This window comes from Triticum dicoccoides, chromosome 6A, assembly GCF_002162155.2.
Source record: "Triticum dicoccoides isolate Atlit2015 ecotype Zavitan chromosome 6A, WEW_v2.0, whole genome shotgun sequence".
NCBI lineage: Eukaryota > Viridiplantae > Streptophyta > Magnoliopsida > Poales > Poaceae > Triticum > Triticum dicoccoides.
The window spans coordinates 180512516-180518391 of record NC_041390.1 but is presented as its reverse complement, the minus strand read 5'-3'; positions in this window follow the sequence as shown (position 1 = coordinate 180518391).

Genomic DNA, 5876 nt, shown 5'->3' with positions numbered 1-5876 from the left:
TGTCAGTCGGTTCTGCCATAGGATTTTTTAGGGCGCTGAGTGATTGGGGTTTTCAGTACCTGCGAGCCAGCGGGGAAGTGGGTTCGGGCGGGCGAGAGAAGAAGATGGCGTGTGTGGCCGAGCAGTGAGCGGAGGGATATGGTACGCGTGAGCTACCAAGGAAGATGGCGCGGGCAGGCGAGCAGTGAGCAGGGGAAAATGGTGTGTGGCCGATGATGGGGAAGAGAGGAGGAAGAAGAAGAGAGGAGGAAGAAGAGTGAAAGACATGGAAGAAAGTGCATTAAATCTCAATTCTACTACCACTACTACGAGGATATACCGTCCTTCGAATTTTAAATAGTTACGCTGATGACATGTGGGTCTACCTCAAGAGGGCCCATATGTTAGTTAATGGAGGAGAGAGGTGCGCAGGCATATTTGCGGAAGCATGCTCCACTGGCAAACATGATGTCAGTACTGGGTAAGGCTGATTTAGTAACACCAACACACTGGTTCAGCTTATTAATTAAGTGTCCCATCTGCTGCAGAGTGTATTGTCACTTCACTGTGAAGACTAGTTGAATAGTTCTCTTTGACCGAGATGGGGAATAATGGATCGCAAAGACTTCCTACCTACAGTATCCCTATGCCTGTACGATCATCCTGTCCAACAAGATGAAACATTTGCCAAGGCACCCTGCACCAATAATGTAGGAGTACTAGTACTACCTCCTTTCCGGTTTATAGGGCTCAATTCAAAAATCTCATCAACCAAGGTAGATGATGAGTGGTGGAATAATTTTTGTAGTTTGCAAAAACACTCAATTAATGCACTCGATTTCCTCAAAAAATTATATTTACGAATGCATTAATTCTCTGTCAAACTTTGACCATCTACTCCCTCCATCCAGGTGAATAAGTCATCTTTGGTTGTGCACCGTGACCAAGGAGGGAAAAACAAGAGAACTTAATGTTTATTTGCTACTCCCTCCATTCCTAAATATAGTCTTTTTAGACATTCAAATGGAATACAACATACGGATGTATGTAGAAATATTTTAGAGTGTAGCTTCACTCATTTTTCTCTGTACGTAGTCACTTGTTGAAATCTCTAGAAAGACAAATACTCCATATTTGGGAACAGAGGGAGGCTTTTACTCCATATTTGAGAACAGAGGGAGTATCACCATATGGAGGGAACAGAGGAGACTTGAAATATGAGCATGTCAATGGGAGGGAGTAAAAGCCTCATGCATGCATGCAACATGCAACACTCACACGTACACATGGACGCATGCAACACTCATGCACCCATGCGGCACACAGCACATGATGCAACACACACGCTCACGCTCAAGTGCTCAACCTACTCCCTACATCCGTGAAAGACTATACATTTAGAGATTTACACACTGACCAGGGCATAATTAATGCCCAAAAGTAGCAGACTTATGTGTGCATGCGACCATTGAGAGAGGAATATTAAATGAAGGTTGTTCCATGTTGTAATTAAGGATAGACATGTAGCCTATAGCTAGAGCACAAGTTGGTGCATTAGTCAATCAATATCGATTTAGATTAAAGGCTAAATGCGTTGGAAGTGTAGATGTGCACTCTTTGTTTTTTAGCCGATGTACATTCTTTGTTGGAAGATCACGGGGGTACACGTGCATGCACTCACATACACAGCCAGGGTGGTTCGCGCGCAAGGGTTGGACTCCTGTCGCACCTGTGTAAAGTTTTGTTTAACTAATTTCTTTGCTCTGCCAACTGACAGGTGGGACCCAGGAACCAGGTGACAATTTAACCAGTCAACAAAGTGCCATGTCGACTATGTGGCCGATCAGTAGGGTGCAATACGGTGCTCTACGATGAGCTAGTGATTGTATAATCACCGCAAAACTATATATAGTGACCGTAAAGAGCGTATTGTTACATATGTTGACTGCCAGTGTATTTTTCTCATTTCGAATTAAGCCATATTAGCCGGAAAGGACGCAGTATGGACTAGTACTAGTAGTGCTTTGATGTGTCCCGTCAACTCGCCGAACAAGGAGAAGCTTGCTTAATACGCCTCTCCCTCGCCAATGCGCGTGGTTGCTTGCAGGACGAGGAGAGGGTTTTGACTACGGCGCCTGAAAGGATCGATATGGTTGACTAGAGGGGGGTGAATAGGCAACTAACAATTTTTAGCTTTTCTTTAGCAATTTAAACTTTGCATCAAAGTAGGTTGTCTAGATATGCAACTAGGTGAGCAACCTATATGATGCAACAAGGATAGGAACACAAGCAAGCAAGATATATGAAACAAATAAGCTGGCACAAGTAAAGGCACGAGATAACCAAGAGTCGAGACGGTGGAAACGAGGATGTGTTGCCGAAGTTCCTTCCCTTTGAGAGGAAGTACGTCTCCGTTGGAGCGGTGTGGAGGCACGATGCTCCCCAAGAAGCCACTAAGGCCACCGTAATCTCCTCATGCCCTCACACAATGCGAGATGCCGTGATTCCACTATTGGTGCCCTTGGAGGCGGTGACCGAACCTTTACAAACTAGGTTGGGGCAATCTCCACAACTCAATTGGAGGCTCCCAACGACACCACGAAGCTTCACCACAATGGACTATGGCTTCGCGGTGACCTCAACCGTCTAGGATGCTCAAACACCCAAGAGTAACAAGATCCACAAGGGATTAGTGGGGGGAATCAAATGTATCTTGGTGGAAGTGTAGATCGGGGCCTTCTCAACCACTCCCGAGCAAATCAACAAGTTTGGTCGGCTAGGGAGTGAGATCGGGTGAAAATGGAGCTTGGAGAAATAATGGAGCTTAGGGGTGGAAGAGGTAAGTCAACGGGGAAGAAGGGGACCCCTTATATAGTGTGGAAAAAGGATCCAACCATTACCCACCAACCAGCCCGCGGCCAGCGGTACTACCGCGCCTGGCCAGCGGTACTACCACAAGGCCACGCGGTACTACTGCTTGCAACCAAGTGGCACTACCGCACGGCTGTGCGATATTACCGTACCGACCCACGGTACTACCGCAACCCCAGCAACAGAAAAGATAAACAGACGCGCAGGAGCTGGGGGCGGTACTTCTGCACGCGCGGTACTACCGCGCCCCCCATGCGGTACTACCGCGAGGCAAAAATCCCAGCCAGTGGGAAGGGAAACTTCCGTGCCTACTTCCGCAAAGAAACCGAAGTAGCAAAAACCCGACACAGTAGTACTGCCGAGGGGCGGTACTACTGCCTGACTGCATAGCGCGGTACTACCGCTCGGCGAAAGCAGTACTACCGTGGGCACCCGCGGTACTACCGCGCCACCGCGCAGTACTACCGCGGATGCCTACGATACTACCGTTGTCCTGGGAGCAGTACTACCGCAACCAACAACAGCAGCCAGACAAGGGAGGCAAGAAGACGGAGGAAGCTCCAAGGAAATAGGAGGGGACAAGAAGGAGACATGTACGTGATGATTCCACCCAAACCTTTCCAAAGCGGACCCCCTCTTAATAGTACGGCTTTCCTATGACTCAAATCCACCAAAAAGAAACGTAGAAAAGAGGCCGTCTTCATCAGTCTTCGAGGGGCACCCAATCATCTTGTGCCTAGCAATGAAGTGTCTCGAATGCTCATGGCACACGATTAGTCCGCAAATGCGTTGTCATCAATCACCAAAACACTTAGGGATAAATATGCCCTTACAATCACCCCCTTTTTGGTGGATTGATGACAATACGGGATTTGTACAAAGAAAATAATATTAAGTAAATGTAAACCCCTCCTCTCTATAATATAGACGGGCTCCCCCTAGATGTGTGCCACCTAGATGAGTGCTTTGGACTGCACGGCACACGAATACTAGGATCAAAGCTCCCCCTATATTATAGAGACAAGGCAAATCTATCACTAGACAAGATAGCACACACATAAGTTAACTACGATAGATAAAGTGCATATGTCTTACACCATATGTAGGAAAGGTCTCGAAAGCACAAACCAAACAAGAGCAACCAAGCACAAACGAGGACCAAAAGACAAAGCAAATAAACGCGCCAAGCACGACACAACACAAATCCCTACACTCTCTCCCCCTTTGGCATCGAGACGCCAAAAAGGCAGAGAGGACACCTACACACACGGGGTGGCTCAGGCAGAGAAGTCGTCCCACTGCTCCTCGTGCTCCTCGTCAGACTCAGTGGTGGGGATAGTCTCCTCGAGGTCAACCTATGAAATGGTCCACTTGTATCCCTGCTTTGACATCCAGGCAGCCTCAGGTGTGATGATGTCCTCGGACCCGCCAGACACATCCTCTCCAAAGAGCCTCATAACCTTCTTGTCAAGGCGGCGACTCTCCTTGTCTGCCACGTGAGCCCTGTACTGTCCCTTCGCCTGCATGCAGAAGAGAGTCTTCATCTTGTCCTTTAGCTTCTTGGCCCATGACGGCTCAGAGGAAGGAGTGGTGGACCTAGCAGCATGGTCCTCAGCAACATTCTCAGCAGCAGCATCCGCCTCCTCACCAGCAGCCCTCCTAGCAGAAGAGGCCTCAGCACGGGTAGTGGTGTTGGCCCAGTTGGGCTTGACACAGAGGCTGATGGACTCATGGCGAATCTATTCTGGAGCAAGGAACTCATCACCCGGGTACATCTTCTCCCAAGTGGTGGAGAGCAGCAGAAACAGGTACGGTCCATAGATAGGTACCTTGCGAGTGAACACCGCAAACCGAAGCTCACACCACATGATGTGTGAGACATCAAGTGGCTGAGTCTGAGAAGAACGTGCCTCTGCACACATGAGCAACATGTCCACTAGATATGCATGGACCTTGTCCTTGTTGCCAATGCGTGGGAACAGAGTGTTGCGGAAGATGCGATGCATGATATCCAGAAAGGAGTTTAACATCCAAGTTGACTTGCCATTGGGGAGCACCTTCTCAACAAGGAAAGGCTGAAGCAGGTTCTTGTTGGCAGACTCAGAGTTGGCATGGGGGCCAACCCCAACGAGGGTGTGAAGCCCATCATCAGGAATGTGCAGCAGATCCATGAACTCTTTCCATGTAGCAGACAGCTGACGGCCATTGGTCATCCAGGTCATCCTCCGCTCCACCCCTGGATGAAAGTACACTAAGGCAAAGAACTGACAGATGAGCTCAGGGTCATAGTCATGGTGAAAGGAGATCACCGGCTCAATAGCAAACTGCTCCACCAAGTCCAGAGCCTCTCCAAAATAGTCACGAAACTTGTCCTTCCGCATGTGATGCATGTCTATCCACTTGACCTCCACGAAGGTATCCTGCTTGCTCTTGATCACATCCAGATAGATGAGAACCTGTTGCTTGTTCCAGAACATCTCAATGCCTCTGAGCACAGCCCGAGGAGTCACATAGGGATTGACCCTCCGGCGTTCGACATAATCAAAGACAGAAATCTCGTCCATGCCCTTAGCAGGTTCCTTTTGCTTGCTGGCAGTGGTCTTGACATTGCGCTTGGGGGCACTGGAGCCCTTTGGGGCTTCATCTTGGGGGTTGCACAGACGCTTGGAGCCAGTGTCACGATTGGGATTGGAACGGCGAGAGCCACCACCTGAGACACAAAACGCAAAACACCCACAACAGCCAAGAGGGATTAATGCAAAGACCACAACAAAGCAAGTGAAACAAGCAGAAAGCACACATGATAAATGCCTAGAGAGAGATTTGATCCCTACGGTAGTACTGCCAAGTGCTGCGAAGCTAAGATAGTAGTACTGCTCTTAGGCGCGGTAGTACCATGCAAGGTCACGGTAGTACCGGGTCTAGGAGCGGTAGTACGACCTTAGCGCCTCGGCTAGCGCGGTAGTACCACGTCTGTAGAGCGGTAGTACCGCACGAGCTAGCACGGTAGTACCGCACCTGACGGG